Here is a 23696-nt window from a genome sequence, read left to right on the forward strand (position 1 = left end):
CATTTGGACACACCAAACTGAGACTAGCTTGGGCACTCGATCGGCATGACAGCTAGCTTTTAGACCGTACGTATGTATCATGCATGCATGTGTGTGTGTGTGCATAGATGCATACATCTGTTAGTCGTTAGGTCATGAAAAGGGGCAGGGCCACAATTGGCAATGCAGCTTCTTGTTGTACTTGCAGGTCACGGGGGCAGAGCTAGCGGCCAACGGATTCGTTCTCGTCTCGTCTGTGCACGCGACTCCGTGATGCGAACAGAACTGATCGAACTCGATCGATCTCTGCATCAACTGCAAGTCTGCAACTGCACCTTAAATGCAGTTTCCTGCGTGCACGATGCAGTACAGTTGCGGTTGTTTTGTTGGTTTGGCTCTCCCTCGATCTTGTCACATGGTTCATGATCGAGAAGCCCCTAGCTTGTATCCTTGGAGTACTAGACTGTAGGCTGCCCTCGATCTTGTCAGATTGGCCGAAGTGCAATCACGATCCAGCGCACTTGTAAATGGGTTTCTCTCCACATGCATGCATGCACTGGATCTATTATACGAGTACTCGGTTGTCCATGCCGTGCCATTAATTGGTAGCGGGCAAAAGCACTGACGACTGACGAGCGAGGTTGAAGGCGGGTGTATGTGTGTATGCATGGCGGACCATCAGCGCAGGCAAATGCATCCGAACAGTGAGACCGACCGGCCGGCCGGCGGACGCAGCCGCTGCGGCGTTGCAGCTGGGAGCGGCGGGCAGCGCCGCGTGCAGGCGGGAGGAGAGGAAAGGGAGATGCATCCATGGAGTGGAGCTGCCGGAGTTATCACTTGCTCCCTCCATCCTGAAATAAACGCTTCTCGCCACTTATCAGGCGTCGCCGCCGGGTGGGTCCTTCGACAACTCGCCATGGGCTGCAGCTGCAGCGGCGGCACATGGGCCCATGGCGGAACAGGTTTTTTTTAATTTCAGTGCTTTGGACATAGCCCATCAACATCTAACGGAATCGACGGGCCGCGCCCTCTCGTCCGGTTTTGGGCCTGATGACACTCCAACCAACTGATGGACAGCACCTAGCCCAGCCCACAACGCCCGCACTATTATTTGTGTTTTGGGCTTCCGCAGAATGTTATTGGGCTTTAAAGCCTAGTAGCTTATCTAGCTAACGGAAGCCATATAAAAGCCCCGTACTTGTAGCCATTAAATCATCAAGCTGCGAATATCTCGCAGGCTGCATCTAAAGATATTCGCGTAAAGCTGTGCACAAACTGATGAGATGACACACAACTCTAAGTTGAAGCGTCGTCGAGTACCAATACTATCCATCAATGGTGAAAGCTCAACAAACGCATATAGATGTTCCTGAACACGTCCAAACAGGACAGCAAAACCTTTTGACGTTTGAGAAGAGACTGGCGCTCATTCTGGATAGCGTCAAAAAACAGCCCCAGCCGCGACAAACACGTCCACGAACTTGCCATCATTTGCGGGTCACAGCGAGTAGCTCGAAGCCAGGTGGCAGAAACAACCGTCCACAGCTGCATTTCACCAGTGGAAGAAACACGTTAGCAAATAATACAGCTTCAAATGTACTGCACAGGCATGTATACATTAAAAAGGCTACAACCTGCTAACATCCTGATATTGGAATATACTCCCTCCGTTCCAAATTATATTGGAATATACTTCCTCCGTTCTAAATTATAAGTCATTTCAACTTTCTTGGAAAGTCAAACTATTTTATTTTTGATCAAAATTGTAGAGAGGATCACAAAAATTTATGAAAATATGTTAGTACTTTATTATAGATATACTATGAAAATATGTTTAATGAAGAAACTAATGGTACTTATTTGGTATCATAAATGTTAGTACTTTATTGTATAAATTTGGTCAAACTTGAGATGTTTTGACTCTCAAGACAGTTGGAATGACTTATAATTTGGAGGAACGGAGGGAGTACCTAGTCAACAAGAATGCGTAGCATCCATCAAAACAAACTTTAAACCTTGGAATATAGTGAAATGTGTTGCTAGAACTTAAAAGCTACTGGGCATCTAATACTTAGCTGTTAATAATGAATCAGAATAACAAAACTCGCGCGCAAGTGACACCCAAGCAAATAGCACAAGCAACCATGTATGAGGTGCCATGGATGCAAGCAACATGATGCACTGGGAATGTCATCTAGAAAAACAACTGTTTCAAATATAGATTTTTTTTTGTTTCAATGATGCAGCTGACCAGAGGTCTACTAGATGTAAAACAATGAAAGAAAAAGAAATGTTTCAGCTTTCAAAGCCAGATTTACCTTTTTATGAACACCATTCACGTGCATTTTGGAACATGCGCAACCAAGGACTGGGGCCACTCTTTTCAACCTGCCACTCCTTTGGATACCACGGATATTGCCACATCATGAAGGAACGCTCGGGGTGTGGCATCATAGCGAGATGCATTCCATCAGGGGAGCAAAGGGCCGCAATACCAAGTGGAGAACCATTGGGATTGAAGGGATAGACCTCTGTTACATTGTTAGAGTCATCGCAGTATCTCAGAGGAGCTAGGTTGGACTTAACAATACCGGATAAAATGTTTTCATCTGGGAAGAATGCTCTCCCTTCGCCATGAGCACTCCAAATGCCCAACGTAGAGCCTTCCATGCCTTTAAACATTATAGCAGGAGAATCCCCTATAGCCACACTGGTAAACCGGCACTCAAAACGCCCAGATTCATTGTGAATGAACCTTGGCTGAGAAATGTCTCCACCTACACCAAGGGAACCTCCAACATCTGGTCCTGGAACCCAACCAAGAAGTGCCATGAGTTGACACCCATTGCAAACTCCAAGGCTAAATGTGTCTGGCCTATTGTAGAACTCCTGGAACTGTTGTATGAGGGGCTGATTGAACCTGATAGATGCAGCCCAACGTTTTGCTGAATCCAGAACATCTGCATAGCTAAAACCACCAACAAATGCAAGCCCACGGAATTCAGTTAGAGAAATTTTCTGAGTCAAGAGATCTGACATTGTTATGTCCCATGGTTCAAAACCTGCAGCATGGAATGCAGCAGACATTTCTCTGTCACTGTTGCTACCCTCTTCACGAATAATAGCAACCTTTGGTTTTATGGCTGTGGTCAATAGTTTCTTCTCTGTGAATTTGGGAGTAAAAGACAAACGCCATGAAGGTGATGTTCGGCTTTTTAAGCCTTCTTTCTCAAGCTTGACACAAGACTTCAAAGGCGGAAGCTCCTCAAGCTGAAAGCTTGTTTCCTCCCACAGATCTCTGAGATCTGAAGTTTTTTCCTTCAGTCGCACCTCACCATCAACAACAAGATCTGTTTGTTGAGCTGTAGTTACTTTGCCAATTACATTAGTGGAAACACCTGCCGCATGAAGCTTTTACTTTACAACATTAAGGTCATTTGAGTGCACTTCAAGAATGAGACCAAGCTCCTCTGCGAAAAGTACTGGTAAAAGATCATAATCTCCTAAGCCTATGTTCAGGTTAACACCACAGTTACCACCAAATGCCATCTCAAGAACAGTAACAATGGGCCCACCATCACTGATGTCATGACCGGCAGAAATAAGGCGTTCACTGAGCAACTCCTGAACAGCATCAAAGACTTCCTTCAAGTAGGGAATATCTTCAATGTCTGGGCAGTCGTTTCCAATTTGGTCAAACACTTGTGCGAGTGCAGAACAACCGAGTCAGAGCTTTCCTTTAACCAGGTCAATGTGCAACAACACTCCGTCATCACCAAGCTTCAAATCTGGAGTAACTGTCAAAGTTATATCAGGACATGCCACATAAGCACTGATCACCAAATTTCCAGGAGCCTTGACTACTTCGCCATCACATTGAGCTGCCATAGATAGACTGTCCTTTCCTCCATCAATAGCGATGCCAAGTTCAATCATGCAGTCAGCCAGCGCAACACCAGCATCATACATATCTGCTCCCTCTCCATCAAGCTTTGCAGCATACATCCAGTTACCGCTCGCTTTGACATCAGCAAGGGATGAAACTTTAGCCCAGACCAGATTGGTCAAAGCTTCACCAACAGCAAGCCTTCCCATGGCCTTGGGGTTAAGTAAGCCCTTTATTGGTTGTTCTCCAATGGCACAAGCACCTCCAGTCAGATCTGTATATGTCTGCGCAATAACAGCCACATCAGCAAGTGGAAGTTGAAGAGGACCAACTGTCTGCTGTTGTGCAACAAGACCTGTAACACATCTGTCAACCTTCGTCGTCAAGAAACGTTTTGAACATACGGAAGGGAGCTTCAAAAATCGCTTCAGAACATCCATTACCATGACCTCAGGTGCAATGTCTAAGGGTTTACCTAATCGAGGAACTCGGTTAAATTCGAAGGTCTTCTGAGGCATATCTCCTAAAACCTTTTCAAGTTCAAGATCCACAACAGGGGGTGGAGAAGGGAGTCCAGTCAACTTGGCTTGCTCCACAGCAGCACTGTCGGTCAAAACAATTTTCCCACTACCATCTATTTCCCCAAAGACAGCCATTGAAACTCTTTCCCTCTCACAAAATGACTCCAACAATCTTCTGCTATCGGGCTTCACCAATAATACATCCTGTTCCTGATATTCGGCACCCCAAATCTCCAAGACAGACAATGTGTGATCACCAACAACAATTGAGCGTATATCAATTTCAGCACCTTTTGGATAGATTATTTCTTTCACAACATTGCAATTTTCCCCAGCTCCTTGGACATGAATGCTGATGATTGGGTTCTTCTCTCCCATTTCTGCACACGCCCTGATAATACGATACAGTTTCTGAGCCATCTCGGCATCTCCACGCTGCACCGCGTTGAAATCAAGCTCTGCATCATTTGTCCACTAACCATACTTGAGGCAGCACCACCACCCATACCAATTCTGTAGGCTGGACCACCAATTTTGACAACCAGCATTCCAATTTCTGGGTCTCCTTTCAAGATGTGTGCATGGTCAATCTGTCCGATTGCTCCACTGAACATTATTGGCTTCAGCCATTCACGACGCTCTCCATTTGGCAACCTTGTACCAAAATTTCTTGTAAAACCCTGAATTAGAGGCTCACCAAATCTGTTCCCATAATCGGAAGCACCGTCACTAGCATCAATAAGAATCTGCAATGGAGAGGCTAAGTTTGACGGGTATGAAAAAGATGGATTCTCCCAGGGTGCATTTGACTCTTCAATTCAAAGATTACCAACACAATAACCAGCAGTGGAAGCAACAACAAAAGAACCCCTTCCGGTTGCATGTGTGTCTCTTATATGACCACCTGCACCAGTCTCAGCTCCAGGATAAGGTGCCACAGCACATGGAAAATTATGGGTTTCTGCTGTAAATAAAATGTCAAGCTCACGCATCATAAGGGATAGTGCCATAGTGGTGAAGTGGAACCCGGTAGTGCTGGATGTAACTGATTTACTTGATATCCTTTGATTGCACTTGAATTATCCTTAAATCCAATAACAGAATTATTGGGGTTGGCCTTCAAGGGACTCTTCACTAACTGAAACATAGTTCTAGCCATGGTTTCTCCATCTATCACAAGTTAACCATTGAAAAACCAATGTCTACTGTGCTCACTGTTGGATTGTGCTATATCAAAAAGTTCCACAGTAGTAGGATTGTGTTTGATGTCATCTCTGAAAAGGTGGGTGTAGTATTTGATATCTTGTTCATCAAAAGCAAGCCCCATTTTAACATTTATTTCTTCCAAAGCTTCTCTTCCCCTTTCAATCACTGGTATGGCACTCACAGGTTCTGGTACTAAATCTGACTGAAATGATGTGAGCTTGCCAGGATGAACATACTCTGTCATTCTATCATGCAGCAAAGCTGTTGAGTTGGCATTTGTCAAGTGGACCACTCCCAGGCTGAAGGGACAAATGATATCTTCTAGACCTCTCCAAGCGGGCTACTTCTGTTAGTGATAGAGCTTTGCAAATTGAGACAGCATTGGTTGAAAAAGCAGTTGAAAATGCCATACGGGGCCCAACCTCAACAATCACAGAGTAAGGGCTTCCACATACCTCACCCTCCAAAAAACTACATGTTTGTAATTTCTCAGGTTCATAAGTTTCCGCTAGGAGCCACTTAAGTGTTGCAAGCTTCTCAGGAGTTAGTGCCTTCTCCAGTTCAACATTGAAGCACTGCTCAGTTCTGATGCCAACAATGTTGCAAGCAACCTTTTCCTGTACTTTCCTAAGTAGCTCTTCATATTCGTTCTCTTGGAGAAATGGCTTGCGGTAAAAAATGAATAATACTTGGGATCGATTCCACCTCACTAACAGATTCCTCAACCAATGGGGTGTTAATACCCCTGGATACTGCAGCAGTGGAAGTAGGCAGTGGTCGGATATTTGGAACATTAACACTTTGAGTAGGTAATTGGCAGAGGTGTCGTAGGTCTAAGCAGTACGGAGTCATTCGTGACCTTCTGTTTCTTCCAGGGATGAAACCAGATCTTTGGCTCACCTACACAAAGCACACGGGTATGCACATCATCAGTATAAATTACAGAAAAGAGAAGCATCTAAGTGAAACTTCACTGGGTGCATACCATATTGCTAGGAAAGCATCGAAGATGAATAATATTGCTGCCCGTCATTTCCCCAGGATATGACATATTTCAGGTAAGCGTCAGATAGTTAAAGAACCTGCAAATTGTGCAATAGAAAATCAAATATGAGCCAAGGCCAAGTCTATTCTGGAAGGTACATATATATTGCCAGATACAAGGGATGGGGAAAAGAGAATATCTAATTAAGAAAATGTATCTGCTTATTTCGTATCATCTGTAATTGAGAGCTCAGGGATCTATCTCAATTTTATTTTAACTGTGTAAGATCAAAGACTATCATGCACCCGTACACAAGTCAAAGCCAAGATCCTTACATATGGAATATGGACAACAGCTCTTACAGGTGTTTGGCGGATTTGAATAGTACTGTGAAGCTCAATAAAAAGATGGGATTTCATACATGTTGTGTTCTCCGATCAAATTTGAAATCTTCTAGTTTCCCTGAAAATAACTTGGCAAAGAGTTGCTATAGCCAAGCGTATTGTTTACTTCAGTTCCAGTATTGGGTAAAAGGCGGATATGCTTTATTTTACAACATAGAAACAGTACCATCAATAGTTCAAACTACATTCTGTGGTCCATCATCTGCAAGATGCACAAGTTAGATTAACTAGGAGCAAGTCAGGAAGCGTTTAGCACATGAAAGAAAGGCTAGCAGGATCAGGGGACGGACATAGTATAGGACATGGGTTTACTCATGTACAACCGATAATTTTTGCACGAAAAGAAATCGAAGTTTCGCAGGTAACAGATGAAGAACCGAATACAAACAGCACGTTAGGGTTTGGGGTCTTCGTTTCGCACAGCAGGAAGGGAAGGGAAGGGAATAGGCTGGCATACCCGTCGGATGCTCGTCACCGGCGAAGAGCCCGGCGAAGACCTAGCCAATGGCGGCCGCTCGCCCTGTGTCGCCGGCTCGCCGCTAGGAAAGAAAGGCCGAGAGTGAAGCCGAGAAAGAAAAGGGAATGCGGGCTCGGGCCGTCCCGGACCGGAAGGCAGCGCCGGCGGCGGGGACGACTGGTAAGGAGAGATAACCGAGGCGGCGTGACAGAGAGAGACGGCGGCGTGTTGCAACCCAGCCCAGGATAGGGAAGCCCAATATATTTTGTCTATCTATTCTTTAGTGCCTTTCAGGCCTTTTCTTTGTTTTGTTTGGTTGTTGAAAAGATGTGATTGATAGTTGATACCCTAAAGAAGTATACTTAATAACTGTTGTGATTATGGTTGACTGATGCCCCTGATTGAATGATGAATAAGGATTGTACCCAAATATGACCCTGAAAATAGTTGATTCACATCCCCACATTTCGAACCTCCTTATAGCAACTCCAAGAGACTGCTAATCTTAACCCCAATACCTTCTTTAGGAAAAAAATAAAAAATGAACTCCAACAGTCCACCCAAAACTCCTCAAAAGATTGGCGACGCGAAAAAACACCTCCTCACCTCGCATATTTTCGCGACACGCGGTCTTCCCCAATCCCCCAAGCTCCGTTCCCGTGCCCCCTTCCCACGCTCTTTTTTTCCCCGCGCGCTGGTTGACACCTGCTCGCCCCGCCTACCCCGCACCTACCGTCGGTCGCCCCACGCCGACCCATTCCTCCCCTCCCGGCGCCGGTTCCAGGTGGCGGCGGCTATCTCCAGCCCCCTCATCTCTCGGCGGTGACCCTCCCCACTCCGGCGCGCCCCTCATCTCCCGGCGGCAGCCCTCCCCACTCCGGCAGGTCCCAGCTGAGGTACCTCTCCCTCAGTCCCTCTTTCTTCCTCCCCTGATTCGGTAGCTGAAGTTGTCCAGATTTCAATTCCTTTTGTTGCCTGTGCAGATGCAGGCACCACAGCCAAACCGCTCCTATCCAGCAGGGTCAAGTAAGGCGCGGCGGAGGGATGCTTCAACAGCGCGTGGTGCTCGTCGGCGGCCAGCACCCTCAATGGCCCGGCGGCGACCATATGCCTCAATGGACCGGCAGCGGCACAAATTTGCAGAGGTGCAGCGTCGACGACCTCAACCTACCCGGTGGTCCTCCGATGGCAGCCCTTGCCGGCGACGATTTCGATTCCGTATCCAGCAACCCCTCTGCTGCCTTCAAATAAGCAGCCAACAGCAACTCATTTGGGAATAGTATGAATCATAAGCTATTCATTTCAATTCTCTGTGGTAATCCGGATTAAGCATTGCCTGTCGGCTTATCATGGGAGAGATAGTGTAGTTTGTAGAACAGTTACTTAAAATGTTACTAGGAATTCTAAAACTGAACTCTTCGAGTACAAGCATGCATTATAGGTTCAACCTGGCCTCGCTAGGTGTTATGGTAAGAGTCTTTTTCTTCTGAATGTAGTCTTATCTTCTAAATTTTGCACATAGGTTTGAGCTTTACAGATTTTAACCATGGTTGGCAAATCGTGCCCTCACTTACTGACACTGTGATTTTGCACTTAAAATGGAGCGTTCTGAAACTGAAATTTTGCACTGTTCGGGATTCTATTTGTGGAACTGATTTGATTGTTTTCTACAAACTGTAAGGCAAAGCTGTGAGAATAATTACCTCAGACCCTTCTGGAGCAAATTGATTTCCTGTTGCAGCACCATGGTTTCCTATTTTGGGCCCTGGGTCACATACATGGCCAAAGCTTTTAGGCAATAGGGAGGGCAGAGGTGAGAGTTGCAACGTGGAGTATGGTTGCAGCAGCATCTAGCAGTTCAGTGACAGACAGGAACAAGATATGGTTTGTGTTTGCAAGTAGTTTTAAATTGTGCTCAAATTTTATAGATGTGTTGGCATGAGCACAACAAACGTTGTCTCTGTACTTCTATAGCTGTTCATATTCTGGTATGACTTCTTGTTAAATGTCACTGGTAATTTCTTAGACCCCTGCTAAAATTTTTTATGTTTATTTTCTACCCACTGCGCAGAAAATGGATATTATTCCAACATAATGTTGGATGAAACCAATCTAGAGGATTCTGATTATTATAGCAACACATATGCTGACCAACAGTCACAGGCAATTGAAGTTGGTCCAGCAGCCCCTTCCGCGAGGCTAAACCATAAGAGATCAAAGAATTTTAGTGACCACGAAGATGAGATTTGGTTTCAGCGTGGCTGAATGTAAGCTTGGATCCGGTCGTAGGCAAAGATCAAAAAGATGGCAAGTATTGGTCTCGTATATATCAGTACTTCTATGAACACAAGACGTACTCATCAAAGCGTACCATAAATTCTCTCAAGCACTGGTGGGAGACCATACAAGAATGTATGAACAAGTTTTGTGGATGTCTAGCACGGATTGAGTTAAGATGTCAGAGTGGTACTACAATGCAAGACAAGGTACTTACTCACTATGCAATACCACGATTTGTTTAGACTATTTTATTTTTATATATCGTATATGAATATCCCTTGGATGTTGGTTTGTAGGTTGCAGAGCCATGTGCTTTGTACAAGTCCGAAGACGAACATCAGAGAGCATTCCAGTTCATGCATTGCTGGAATAAGCTGAGAACACAACTAAAATGGCTTTCTAAAATTGATGAATTGGTTGCTGCTAAAACATCTAACAAGAAGCAGAAGACAAGTTCAACTATTGATCCGAATGCAAGTTTACCAAGTGAAATAGGACAAGGTGAGGTTCAAGACCTAGAGGATAATGCATTGACAAGGTCAATTGGTAAGAAAAAGGCAAAAGCAGAACTACTGCAAGAGAAGAAAAAAAGTGTGACAGCAACCTTAGAAAATATGTGAGCACAGAAGAAAGAAACTGATGGGGAGAAAGAGCTAAAAAAAGAGGAGAGGTTCAACAAAATATTTGCTCTTGAACAGGATCGAGTTGCAAATGAAAAACTACTTCTTGAGGTGAGGAGGCAGGAGGTCGAGTTGCAGAAAAGGAGGATGAAGAGAGGATTATGACCATGGACTTTACTACCATACCAGATGAGCAAAAGAAATACTATATGTCCTTACAAGCTGAGATTATGAGCCGACTATCTATGCCTAGTTCTTAATTACTATCATGTTTGTGTTCTATTGATTTAGGAACTATTTTGCAATTCAGACTTGTTTTATTTTCTTTAACTATCTACTTGTCACTTTAAACCTATCAAGCTCAATAATCCATGTTGTTGATTTGCTTGAGCTATATGTCTAAATTACATAGGTGAGTTGTTTTCTTTAGCTTGCTATGAATCAAGCATGCTGCAATATCTAATGTGGTTGAATTTGTGGGGAGCAGTTTAAATAATGGGTCGCTTGAATCTGAATATTATCTGAGAGCTATTGTTGATCTAGATTGCTAAAGCCACTGATAGCAAACTATTTTGATCCCAAACTGATTGATCTTGTATTTCATCCTAAGAAGTTAGAAATTGTTACATACGCTCAAGCTTAATTATGGATAAATCTATATTTTTCCTTTGAAGCAGCCATGTCTTTGAAGCAGCCATGTCTTTGCTAGCTGCTTTGCAAACTATAAGAGTAATTAGTAACCACTGTATATAGGTGTAACGACCTTGGATAATCAGCCGAGTTAATCTTCAACCGAAGTCCCTAATCCCATTCTCTCAACTCTCCTGAGCTCAAGCGCTCCAAATCCGGTTCTCAGTCCCGACCCCTGAAAAACCCAATCAAAACCGCCGGTTCATCTCTAAGTTCAAAGGTAGTGTTCCTTCCAATCTTGGAGCAGTGGAGAAACCGAGACTAACTGGTGGACCCGAAAATCTTTCCCCGGATCTCCCGAGGCAGGCGCGCCTGAGCCGCATGCGCCCGCTTCAGAGCTCCCCCGCCGCGTGGCTTGATCCCTCCGACGCCCGCCGCCTCGCCCAGTCGCCCGCCGCGACAGGATGGATCAACGCGCCCTCCTCCCCAATCACAGCGGAAGCCCCCTTCGACCCCTTTCTGCCTCGCCTCATCTCGCTCGCGCCCTCGCCGGCCGCGCCAAGGTGCCCCATCGCCGCCGTGGCAGAGTTTTGCCGCTGCTGCGTCAGACCACCTCGCGACCCGCGCCCATCATCTCGCCGGATCCCCGGCCGTAAGCCCCAATGCCTTCCGGCTTTTCCGCCTCTCCACAGTTGCGCCGCCCACGAGCTCACTCCACGACGATACCTCCCTCGCCAACCCCGACTCCGGCCGCGACAGCTCCTTTTCCCGCCTCGCCAGTAATGTGCCCCGGCAATGCCGCTGTTTCGCGCTCGCCCGCGCCGCCGCTCGCCCTGTCACTTCGCCTGCTGCAACCTCGCTGGTAGCGCCTTTCTCCCTGTCACATGCCAATCAAATCCGCCGCTCGACGCGACCAGACCACGCGCGCCTCCGCCAAATCTAAATCCCGGCAAAGCCGCGCCTGTGCCGGCCTTGTCTCCAGTGCCCAATCGCCGAAGACTCTATCTCCGAGGTCCTGTTCCGCCACCCATCGCCGCTCAATCGCCGCCATGGCAGCGCACTTCATCCTTTCTCTTCCCGGTCTTCATGCTGCTCAAAATCTCTCTCTTCCGTGCAGCTATAAAACGGCATACCAGAGTCCCACCGGAGTTTCTTCGCCATCGCTGTTTCGCCGCCCATACTCTGAGTGCACTTGAGCACTCCCGCTGAGCTCTTGAGAAGTTTCCCTCTCCGCTCAAGTCCTCTTCTCCCCAATCCACCCAGCCGTCTGCTCCTCCGCGCTGTGCTAGAGCTTTCTTGTTGCCCACAAGAAGCACCGCCGCCGCTAGAGCACCGTCAAACCTCGCCGCCGCCCAAGCCTTAGTGCTTAAGTCTTTCCGTCCAAGTCTGTTCCTTCCCAACCCCAAACCTTCACCAGTAGACCTGAAGGTAAGCTGCCGACCCCTTTCCGGTTCGCCCGACCCCTTTTTCCGTCTCGCCCGACCCTGTCTATTTCGCCGACCCTTATCCACCTCGCCCGAGGGCTCGGCTGTATCTTTTCCTTGACCCGAGGGTATCTGTGAAAAATATCGGGGACTTCTCTGTGTTAAGTCTGAGGACCCCAGCACAGTTATTCCTTAACTTTAAGGGTCAGATTACAAGTTTACCCCCACCCGACCCTTTTATCCTATTCTCCACCAACTAAAGTGGAACACCCCCACCTTTTCTATAGTCTTGCTACAAGTGTCCGAGCTTTAACTTGCAAGTGTTGTTGAAATAAACGTCTAAGTGCTAACTCTTGCATTTGCATTCGTGTAGAGTTACATCTCACCGACGGCACCTACAAGCTACACCCGACGCCTAAAGATGGAGCTGTAGCAGAGCCGCCAATCCCAGAAGCTGAAGCAGCACCAGCTGAAGATCAGTTCTCCTCCCCTCCGCTTGAAGGCAAGCCCCGGAGCATGCACCCAACTTTCTAAACTTGCACATGCCTTCCTTCTCACGATTGTGCATTTACGTATAGGAGTTGTTTGCAACCATAGATGCATGCCATAGTTCCTTTGAACTGAACACTAGTCTGTTGGGTCGAGTAGTTGCAATGCTTAATAGGACTCGGTAAAAGTCGAGTGATTCCCTGTCACTCGCGAGTTGTAGGAGTTGGTTGTTCTTTTTCTGGTTACAACTACAAGGACAATGGACAGGGCAGGGTTTGGTTAACTCTTTTGGTGGTCGGCTGATCGCCCCGTCTGTTTATTGAATCTGTTAAGGCCCGACAATGGTGGTGTTCGTGATCAAGTGTTTGAAAGTACTAATCTCATACCCATTATGGGATGGGGAAGCCTAGTACCTGATTGAACCTGGACGTGAGCGGTCGCTCCACTGTCTCTGGAACGGAGTTCCCCTGCGGCCGCACGTGGTGGCAAGTGTGGTCACAGAACGGCAGAGGCCGGGTCTGTGGAACCTTGCACCAAGGGAAGTAGACCCGACACGGGTTAGGGAATTCATGGGGAAGGCCGACACAGAAAGCGATCCTCGGTGGTGCGTGGATGTCGTGAGGTTAGGTTCACCATGCATGGTTAAAGAACTCGAATCGATTTGTCTGCCTCTCACAATTTGAGACTGCTTGACCGCAATGCTACACTGAGTAATGAAGGAGTCTGATGATGACATGGTCTTGATGTTAAGCTTATATACATAAGGTTGGATCTATGTTTGCTTAGAGTAAGTGGCCAACATAGACTGGTTAATAAACTTAGAATCTGAGCTAAAACTTTGAAAGCAAGGACCTAACATAGTCGCTTTTGACAAACAAAACCCCTCAGCCAAAGAGCCTTGCATGTCTAGACGTGGTGGTGTAGTTTTGCCCATCGGACGGTTAAGTCTTGTTGAGCTTAGCAGCTCAGCCTTGTTTGTGGCTCTCTTTCAGGTGGAGTTGAAGCTTTCGAGCTTGCTGTTGGCACTTGGCCGCCCCAGCTTCCTCTTGGGTGGACGTTCGAGTGGGATCCTTCCTCGGACGGCGGGGAATGGGATCAGTGATGTCCTGTCTAGCCTCACCAGGGATATCTGACCCCGACGATAGCTTCCGTGATGTTTTTACCTTCTGTTGTTTCCTTCCTAACTTGTGAAACTCTGATTTTTAACCAAGGTGTCATGAATTGTTAATCAAATAGTGGATCTGTTATATTCTCTGGAACCACTCACCTTCGTGTGAGCTATGCTAATTCGGTCCTGTTAAGTGGTTAAATCGGATGAAATCCGACGGCCTATCGAGTTAACTTGATTAAGGCATGAGTATCGCGTGTCAAGCGATTTAACCGTGCTTTAGTTAAGTTAATCCGAGGTGTTCCGCCACAACTAGTACAAGAGCAAGGTTTAGCAGGACAGAGAACACAATGGGTCCCAAAACGTGTCTTTTTGAATAAAATTTGCAAGAAGCATATTGGAAAATCTCGTACGATCGTTAAGGATGACTTTAGTGCGAGAGGCCCTAGGGGATTTTGGGGTTATTTTAGGTGGCTATTACTTATTGGTTATTTTGCTAACCCCCAGCACTTCGCCACGTGTATCATACGTGTGCCGAGTTCCGCATCACGAGTATGCGAGGGTTGATAAGGAGTTCTATTCAAAGGACCCTATCATCGCGGTTGTTTTGCCCATGTTTATCATACGTGCGCAGGTTCCGTATGTTAATTCATACGAAGGGTGGTATGGTTCGATTCCAACGAGCCTATCATCACGGTTGTTCGCCCACGTCTATTATACGTGCGCTGATTCCGCATCTCGAGTATGCGAAGGGTTATATGGTTCCATTCAAAGGGGACCTATTTCCACGGTTGTTGTGCTGTCCATGCAGCATTAAACGCATGGGTGCCGTTTCTATAGTAAACGGTAATGCTTGGGGACGCTTTCGTGGGTGCTTGCACGAAAGGTTCAGGTGGCTATGTTTTCTGCAGGTACACTAACCGCGTTTGCTTATGGAGACGCTACTAGAAATCGACTAGCTACTATAGGGAGAGACGTACTGGTTGCCTTGCCACCGGCACTGACTGCGTAAGACCAAAGTTTTGGCAGTTGTTTTGGTTAAGAGGATGAAGTAGGTCGTGCATGCATCATAACCTAAAATCTGTGAAACCACCTCCCTAAAACAACCTTGCCTCGGTAAAAGCCCCTCTTCGCTTTAAGGATTTCTAGCTACCTTTCCAGTTCGCGCTCTGGTGAAAGTCCGAGTGTTTTTCCTGCCCGTTCTTCTTGGGGTTTCTATCTCACGTTGTTTCGGTTCTTGGTTCCAGATGGCTACTCCCGGACACGTGTTTTACGGCGCTGACGGCATTTCCCACTCTACGTGCCTACATTGTGAGGGTTTTCCTGCTATTCTGTGGGATACCTTAAGGTGGTTTGGGTACCATTCCCCGCCTCTGTACGTGGGATGGGAGTACTAGGAGCACGGAGTGCAGAGATGCAACGTGCAGGTGGTTGTACCTCCACCCCCTGTACAGCCCGAGTGGCCCCCGCTCGAAGTCTTGACCTACGGTCACGCTCTGGAGGACACCTGGGAGTCGGTTGCCCTGCAGGCCCTCACCTAGTTTTGCCGACTACACCCGCTTGAGGTCACTTTGGACCCAATCAGCTTGTTTCCTGCCAGGGATCGGTTTGACCCAGCCTGGCTTGACCGCGTCAACAACATGGAGGTGTTGCCAACCTCCCATTCGTTGGTCACCATCTCTACCACCACCAGGTGCATGTCAGCCCTGTACCGGCTGATTGAGCTTCAAGGTCGAGCTATGGCTGTCTTGGCTCGGATAGTCGTAGACACCTAAGGGCATTTCAACGCCGCCAAGAGAGATTTGGTGGAGCGGTCATATCAGCTCATCCAGAGAGGCATACAGATCCATGACATGCAGGCCAGGATTACTGAGCTAGAGGAAGAGGTGACAGACATGGAGGATGACATGATCCAGCTTGCAGAAGAGAAGATGGAAGCTGAGATGGAGCTCACAGTTTCTAATGCTCATTTGGACGAGCACCACGCCAAGCTCGATGCGATCCATGCCCTTGAGATGCAGCTGGACGAACAAGAGGATCCTGAGGAGGTCGTAGGAGCGTCCAGCATGGACATTGAAGATGGCGACGCCCCTTCTCCGACTCATAGTGTTCCCTCAGTCGACAACCTAGATAACTTTTAGGTTGAGAACTGTAGGAAGCTAATCTTTTGTTGTACTCCTCGGCAACCTAAGTTTTGGATCGTGGTGTAATAGGTTAGCCTTGAGTTGAGTATTCCTCCTGTGTTTTGAGAACAGCAATGAAATGGTCTTGATGAAATCAGATCTTGATTTGACTTTTGACCCTTTGTGACCTTCCTTGGATGCCAAGTTGTGTGAGTTTTGTGCTGTAACCAAACGCAAGTTTCGTTCTATGGGTCTGTCCAAAGCTTGGCCGACCCCGAGTCGCAAGGTCGGATGCGCTCGACCCCTCAAGGCAGGTCTCCGCCTCGCCCAACCCCTTGTTGCCCGGTTTCGCTTCGCCGACCCGAGCGCCTAAGGTCGGATGTAGTGGAACCCATGGGGTACGGTTTTGGTTCGCCCGAGGTTGTGCAGAACCGAGATAGTTGCTAACTAAGATGGCAAGAAAAAGTGTATATCTCCTTAATGAGAAATGTTGTTGTGTTGCACTATCGGCAAGAGTCGCATTTGAGAATTTAACGTATACGTTCCCGCATAATTGGAATACTTTGCAAGTGTTGTTGAAATAACCGTCTAAGTGCTAACTCTTGCATTTGCATTCGTGTAGAGTTACATCTCGCCGACGGCACCTACGAGCTACACCTGGCACCTGAAGACGGAGTTGTAGCAGAGCCGCCAATCCCAGAAGCCGAAGCAGCACCAGCTGAAGACCAGTTCTCCTCCCCTCCGCTTGAAGGCAATCCCCGGAGCATGCACCCAACTTTCTAAACTTGCACATGCCTTCCTTCTCACGATTGTGCATTTACGTATAGGAGTTGTTTGCAACCATAGATGCATGCCATAGTTTCTTTGAACTGAACACTAGTCTGTTGGGTCGAGTAGTTGCAATGCTTAATAGGACTCGATAAAAGTCAAGTGATTCCCTGTCACTCGCGAGTTGTAGGAGTTGGTTGTTCTTTTTCTGGTTACAACTACAAGGACAATGGACAGGGCAGGGTTTGGTTAACTCTTTTGGTGGTCGGCTGATCGCCCCGTCTGTTTATTGAATCTGTTAAGGCCCGACAATGGTGGTGTTCGTGATCAAGTGTTTGAAAGTACTAATCTCATACCCATTATGGGATGGGGAAGCCTAGTACCTGATTGAACCTGGACGTGAGCGGTCGCTCCACTGTCTCTGGAACGGAGTTCCCCTGCGGCCGCACGTGGTGGCAAGTGTGGTCACAGAACGGCAGAGGCCGGGTCTGTGGAACCTTGCACCAAGGGAAGTAGACCCGACACGGGTTAGGGAATTCATGGGGAAGGCCGACACAGAAAGCGATCCTCGGTGGTGCGTGGATATCGTGAGGTTAGGTATCGTGAGGTTAGGTTCACCATGCATGGTTAAAGAACTCGAATCGATTCGTCTGCCTCTCACAGTTTGAGACTGCTTGATCGCAATGCTACACTGAGTAATGAAGGAGTCTGATGATGACATGGTCTTGATGTTAAGCTTATATACATAAGGTTGGATCTATGTTTGCTTAGAGTAAGTGGCCAACATAGACTGGTTAATAAACTTAGAATCTGAGCTAAAACTTTGAAAGCAAGGACCTAACATAGTCGCTTTTGACAAACAAAACCCCTCAGCCAAAGAGCCTTGCATGTCTAGACGTGGTAGTGTAGTTTTGCCCACCGGACGGTTAAGTCTTGTTGAGCTTAGTAGCTCAGCCTTGTTTGTGGCTCTCTTTCAGGTGGAGTTGAAGCTTCCGAGCTTGCTGTTGGCACTTGACCGCCCCAGCTTCCTCCTAGGTGGACGGTCGAGTGAGATCCTTCCTCGGACGGTAGGGAATGGGATCAGTGATGTCTTGCCTGTTCTCACCAGGTATATCCGACCCCGACGATAGCTTCTGCGATGTTTTTACCTTCTGTTGTTTCCTTCCTAACTTGTGAAACTCTGATTTTTAACCAAGGTGTCATGAATTGTTAATCAAATGGTGGATCTGTTGTATTCTCTGGAACCACTCACTTTCGTGTGAGCTATGCTAATTCGGTCCTGTTAAGTGGTTAAATCGGATGAAATTCGACGGCCCATCGAGTTAACTTGATTAAGGCATGAGTATCGCGTGTCAAGCGATTTAACCGTGCTTTAGTTAAGTTAATCCGAGGTGTTCCGCCATAATAGGCATCATATATTTTCTCTATTTTGGATGCAAGAGTTGAAAAATTGTATATGAGGAGTCCTGGAGAATCTCCAGCCAATTCATTGTAGCAGTTCTCATACATCTAAAATATAAATATAAATATAAACGTCTCCATGATTATTGAAAGTAACAATAAATATAAACTATAGGTAATCATTTGTAGAGGTCTGGATGATGTTGCCACAGGTGCTCAATGAGATCATTTTGAAGCTCATTGTGAATATCTATGTCCCTTATATTCTTGTAATTTTTAGTAAACTCCTCAAGTTCAGGTGTTTCATCGTGAGAAATCTTCACCTTTTCTCCCACCCCATTATAAATTAAATCATCTTCATCATTGCGCTCATTCTCAACTATCATGTTGTGCATAATGACACAAGCCCTCATGATTTGTCCAAGAGTGTCTTGATTCCAAAATCGAGCTGGCCCCCTAACGATAGCGAAACGAGATTGTAGAACCCCAAACGCTCGTTCCACGTCCTTCCTACGAGCTTCTTGGGCAGTTGCAAAATATTTCTTCTTATTACCTTGTGGTTCAAGTATGCTCTTCACAATTGTAGCCCACGAGGGATATATGCCATCAGCAAGATAATAACCCATTGTATATTCGTTGTTATTAATGGTATAATTCACCTCTAGAGCTTGACCTTCAGCTAGTCATGCGAATAAAGAAGATCGGTGCAAAACGTTGATGTCGTTGTGGGAACCAGGCATCCCAAAGAAAGCATGCCAAATCCAAAAATCTCCATCTGCAATAGCTTTAAGTATAATTGTAGGCTCATGCAAATGTCCGGTGTACATACCTTATCATGTCGAAGGATAACTTTTCCACCTCCAATGCATACAATCAATCGACCCAAGCATACCAGGAAAACCTCTACTCTCTCCAATGGCAAGTAATCTAGTAGTATCATCTTCATTAGGTGATCTCAAGTACTTATCTTCAAAAACCTCCACAACATCACTGATAAACTTTCTCAGACTCTCAAGAACAGTACTCTCACCAATACGGATATAATGATATGTAGCATCAGCTGCTACTCCATAAGTTAACATCCGAAATGATGCAGTAATCTTTTGCAGACTAGAAAGGCCAAGTACACCGGCAGCGTTTCTTTTCTGCACGAAATATTCATCATATTGTTCTACGGCATTCCATATGCGTATAAACAGCGTACGCCTCATTCGAAACCTGCATGTCAAGAGTAATGAGACACATATATAATATGAATTTTTTGAAAAAAATGCTCCAAATAAATCTATTATTTACGTACCATCGACTGAAATAACTATGTATGTACGTAGGATCATCTGAAAAGTAATCTTGATACAATCTTTGATGCTCTGCCTATCTATCTCGCCGAAGTACTTGATACCCTAGGATAGAACCACGATGTTTTGTTCGTCATCGAACTCATCCGCATTCACGGCCACATGAGTAACAGAGACCAAGAAATCAGCATCGTCATCATCTGACGACGAATCTAGCACAGTTGCATCGAAAGGCTTCGTCGACTCAAAGAGAATCCTTTTTACCTATCTCCAATTGGAGTTGGAGATAGCAAGAACTGCTTTTTCTAGGCATGGGCGGCGACAAAATCCTTATTATCAACAAGAATAAATAGATTGCAGCCATGAAATAGTGTTTTTTTATTTTTTTTTCATTATCAACCAAAACAAAAACAAAAATAAAAATACAACGTGAATCCTTACTTGGAGGGTGCAGAACGTAGTGCCTGCCGGCGTGAATGTCCTCCGCGCGCAGGGGCTGCCGTTGATGGTGCGGGACGCAGGACTACCGCGCAGGGGCTGGCGTGCATGAATCCTCCGTGCGCAAGGCTGGCGGCATGAGTACCGGACGAAGACCCGTGTGCAGGGGATGCCGGCGTTTGGAGGGCGGAGTGCGCAGCTGGCGCCTGGCGGCATGACTGATCTTACGATGACAAGGGGCTGAAAAAAAAAAGCAACGGATTCTGATGGTTCCAATACGATGACGTGGCCTATTTTGAATCATTAAGTGTAGTTTTTAGCGATATGTTGTGGGCTGATATGTTTTTAGGGAAAAAAATTTAGCATAGCCTCCAATACCTTGTTTTGAAGAAGAAGTTTTTGAGGAACTCTTGAAGTTGCTCTTAAATCGGGAAGATGAAATGCATCAATCTATTTCCCACGTACTCCCTCCATCTCAAATTAGTATTTGTTTTAACTTTTTTTAGATACATGACTTTAGCTATGTATCTAGACATAATATATATATATATATATATATATATATATATATATATATATATATATATATATATATATTTGTGTGTGTGCATATGTCAAAAGCTATGTATCTAGAAAAAATCAAAACGAATAGTAATTTGGACGGAGCAACCCCGTCAAACCAAAAACCTCGTGACATCGGGCAGTGGAGTACTAACTTATTTTAGCAGCCTAAATAACCATTTTAGGCAATCACAAGAGCTTATATTACTCAAACGATGAGGAACGTAGCCCATCCAAGCAAATATGAGCTGGTGGTTTATATACAACAAAGAAATAGAATTAAAACTCCTACGAATCGTTTCCGTTATGCGGTGGAAATTGGGTATCCCGGTTCCAAAAAAAAAAAAAGAAAAGGCGCTGCTGGTGCATGAAGCTAAAAGAAAAATGCTTCATCCCCGTCGGAATTTTAAAAAGGAGACGATGCAGACGAGGGCATCTTGTATGCGTGGTTGGATTTGACGGCAATCCCTCTGGAGAAATTCGTTACTCCCTCCGTTGCAAATTGTACGTCGTTTTGATTTTTATAAGTTCATAGATATTATTATACATCTAAATATACACTATATCTATGCATAATACTATCTATGAACTAAAAAAGTTAAAATAACCTACAATTTAGAATGGATGGAGCACAAGATATTTGGCGACTCTTCACTGATAGAGCGATGATGCTCGCTCTTTAATTTATTCCTAGCGTAGTGCCAAGGGACGGGAGGCGACGGCGACCCATGGACATGAGAGGAGCAGAGGATCGAGAGCACGCACCAGCACTAGCATAATCTCCAGAAGCAATGCAACCAAAGGTGAAAGGTGATAAGGTCAGAGAGGGGGAGGAAGAGTGAGAGATATTATTAACTAATTAGAAAATATGCTCGTGCGTTGTACGGGAGGAAAAAACCTCAATACGTATGATGCAAAACTTGGATGATAATTTGATGTTGTTTGTTTCTGAATTATTGGTTTTTCTTCTTAAATTATTGAATATAATTTTTTTCTTCCTTTATTTTTTATCTTTGTTGTTTGTTTTTTTTAACGAACCGCACAAGACCTTACGAGTTTCTGATGATATAGTAAAAAACTACGGCACTAGGAGGTTATAGGCATGAAAATAAGAAGGAAAAGAAAGCAACAGCCTATACTCCCCCGGTTGGATTGAGACATCAACACGGGTAACACACAACTCAACCGCCAAAGCCGACCAATTGGATTGGGACCTCAGCACGGCCGCACAACTCCATTCGACAACAGCAGTCGTACTAAAAATCTTATCGCAACGCCCACCAACAAACCCACTCTCGTATAGTCACCGAGACCTACCTGCGTGATCTCGCGGGACCCAAGTTTATTTCTTTTATAATGTTGGTTTTTGTTTGATGTAGGTCCCATAGGCTTAAAAAATTGATTAGCACGTTATTCTTATCCCAAATCCCAAGCATTGTGCCTGTTTTCTTGATCTCGCCGGTCTGGAACCACCGCGCAGTTCCCTCATGCTAATCAGGCGAGATCAAGAACTAATCAGGCAAGATCAAGAACTAATCAGTTCCCTCGTGTTTTCTTTTATAACGTTGTTTTTTTATGTTACCACACGCTTCCTCGTTGGGCTCTTGCACTGCACCCCCATTGTCTCCCCGCTCTGTCACTGCTTCCTTACCAGCCTCCTATGCTGCATCCCCACCACCGCTAACCCTCTCTCCAACTGTTGTGCTGTCGATTGTTTGCCACGCGATTCCCTATCATTGGATAGATTCGCGGTCATCCGCTGTATCCGGCCTTCACCGCCTGGCCAAGAGGAGTTGTGTGGTGGTGCTGTAATGCTGATGTCAAATTTTATTGTTGTTGGTTAGTGGTATTCCTTTGTCCTCTATTTTGTTCTTGGGTGTATTGCTTGGTCGGCAGTCGGCGCCGCGCGTGGATGCCGTGGCGGGCGGTGGCGCGGGCGGTCAGTGGATGGCAAGGGGGTCGGCGGTGGCGGACGGCGAGGCCAGCGGGGCACGGGCGGATGATGGACAGCGTGCGACAATGGATTGATTCGTGGGAATCGAGGAGGGGGCGGACGCATCGTGGGCTGCAGAAACGCGCGCAGGCGAGGAAGAAAGGGACCTTATTTTGCAAATCGTCTAGAACTACGTTCGTTTAACTCCAAGAACTGTGGGTTGATTACGAACAAGTTGAGGGACTTTTTTCAAGTTAAGGTGGCTTTTTTCTCTTTCTCTCTCTGCCTTGCTTCCATCCCCCGAAGCCTTCCATCCCCATTCCTCTTCCTCCCCCCCCCCCCCCCCCCCCCGGCCAAAAGGAAATTCCCCAATCCCTCCCTCCCTTCCCCACCCACCCCAAGCAACCAAACCAATCCCCCAGATCGAGGCCATGGAGTGTGAGCCGGAGGAGTTGCAGTTCTCGGGGGTGGCGGGCATCTACACCGCCTCCGTATTGATCCTCCGTGGCCCACACCAGCCCCTCTTCGCCCGTGTTGCCACCGCCTTCGTCCTCCCGCTCTCCTCTCCACCCTCTTCCTCCTCCATGTCACCATCTCCCACGCCCTCTTCACTCACATCAACACCGACGACACCGCCCTCGACTCCTCCACCCCGGGCACCGATGCCCAGCGCCGCCTCCTCTCCCGCCTCGCATCCGACTAGCTCGCCCTCCTCCTCTTCAAGGACGCCTACCTCCTCGCCCTCCTCCTCCTCGCCACCGCTGCCGCCGTCTTCCCCGTCGCCTCCGTCTACTCCACCAAGCACGACGCACTCACCATCCCGCGGGTGCTCTCTGTCGTGCCCTGAGCATGGAGGAGGCTCGCGGCGACGTTCCTCGCGGTCTTCACGCTCCTCTTCACGTAACACGCGGTGTTCATCGTCGTCTTCCTCGAGCTCCTCGCATTCCTCCTCATCGTCGCCTACCTCGTAGGACTCATCTACATCAGTGTCGTCTGGCACCTCGCAAACGTCGTCTCCATGTTCGAGGACTACAAGGTCCTCGCCGCCATGCGCAAGAGCAGGGACCTCATTATGAAAAAGCTGAGGGATTTTTTTTGCAAATAATCAACGAACTACGGCAGTTCAACTCCCAAGAATTTGGATTGATTACGAAAAAATTTAGAAACTTTTTTGCAAAACAACCA

General features: G+C 46.6%; 2 pseudogenes; one reads left to right on the forward strand and one right to left on the reverse strand.

Moving 5' to 3' along the window:
- Positions 1-1258: 1258 nt before the first annotated feature.
- LOC117857726 (probable phosphoribosylformylglycinamidine synthase, chloroplastic/mitochondrial) lies at positions 1259-7688 on the reverse strand (annotated as a pseudogene).
- Positions 7689-22942: 15254 nt separating this feature from the next.
- Positions 22943-23616, forward strand: LOC117856224 (uncharacterized; annotated as a pseudogene).
- The last annotated feature ends 80 nt before the right edge of the window (positions 23617-23696 follow it).

This window comes from Setaria viridis, chromosome 5 (genome assembly GCF_005286985.2).
Source record: "Setaria viridis chromosome 5, Setaria_viridis_v4.0, whole genome shotgun sequence".
NCBI lineage: Eukaryota > Viridiplantae > Streptophyta > Magnoliopsida > Poales > Poaceae > Setaria > Setaria viridis.